We start from the raw sequence: 1,177 nt of genomic DNA, 5'->3' as shown, positions 1-1,177 counted from the left end.
ACCTATCCACCTGACCCACGCCTACCCACCTATCCACCCGACCCACGCCTACCCACCTATCCACCTGACTCACGCCTGACCACCCTCCTATTGATCGGTTCACTGAGCCCCCTCCCAGTGCGTAACGCACCAATGGACCCCAACCTGCGCGTACCGTCCCCTGAGCCGGGCCACCGGTCCCCTGAGCCACCGGTCCCCTGAGCCGGGCCACCGGTCCCCTGAGCCACCGGTCCCCTGAGCCACCGGTCCCCTGAGCCACCGGTCCCCTGAGCCACCGGTCCCCTGAGCCACCGGTCCCCTGATCCACCGGTCCCCTGAGCCACCGGGTCCCCTGAGCCACCGGTCCCCTGAGCCACCGGTCCCCTGAGCCGGGCCACCGGTCCCCTGAGCCACCGGTCCCCTGAGCCACCGGTCCCCTGAGCCACCGGGTCCCCTGAGCCACCGGTCCCCTGAGCCACCGGTCCCCTGAGCCACCGGGTCCCCTGAGCACCGGGTCCCTGAGCCACCGGTCCCCTGAGCCACCGGTCCCCTGAGATCACCGGCTCCTGAGAGGGCCACCGGGTCGCGCACGCCTGCCCCCCCCCCCCCCCGCCCGCACGGCCGGAGCATGACACGGGGCCGTCCGGCCCGGGCGCCACTCCCGCCTGGGACGCATTACCTCCTTCAATATCCAAATGGCGCCGGCGGCGTGGCCCGTGTGCGGCGGCGTCGGCCATGCCGGGCCGTGCGCTCGCATGCTGAATAATGCAGCGTGTCGTGACGGGTCCCGTGCCGGACCCGAGGTTCGTACGGCCCGCGCCAGGAGGGGAGCCCGCCGCGCCGGCTGGGACTCGGGCCGGTCTGCATGGGGAGGGGAGGGGGGCTCATGACCTACCTGGCTTCACCTCGTGGGCCGGCGGAAAACAAACGGCCCAGGGGGGGCTTGCCGAGAGCTGACCTGGAACTGACCTGGTCTGGCACACGGGTCATACATTGGCGGGAAGCAGGCGGCCTCCGGGACGGCCTGCGGAGGGGCTGACCTGGCCTGACCTGGACCTGCGCCGGGTCGTGCGTCGGTAGGAAACAGGCGACCGGGAGGTCCCGAGGGGTTGACCTGACCTGACCTGACCTGACCTGGTCTGACCTGGCGCCGACTCGTGGGAAGGCGGGAAACAGACGGGCGTGCAGGGGGAGACGT

Source organism: Pollicipes pollicipes, unplaced genomic scaffold (assembly GCF_011947565.3).
Source record: "Pollicipes pollicipes isolate AB1234 unplaced genomic scaffold, Ppol_2.1 Scaffold_3087;HRSCAF=3621_pilon_pilon_pilon, whole genome shotgun sequence".
NCBI classification, from domain to species: Eukaryota; Metazoa; Arthropoda; class Thecostraca; order Pollicipedomorpha; family Pollicipedidae; genus Pollicipes; species Pollicipes pollicipes.
The sequence above is the reverse complement of the archived record's forward strand: the minus strand, read 5'-3'. Positions refer to the sequence as shown.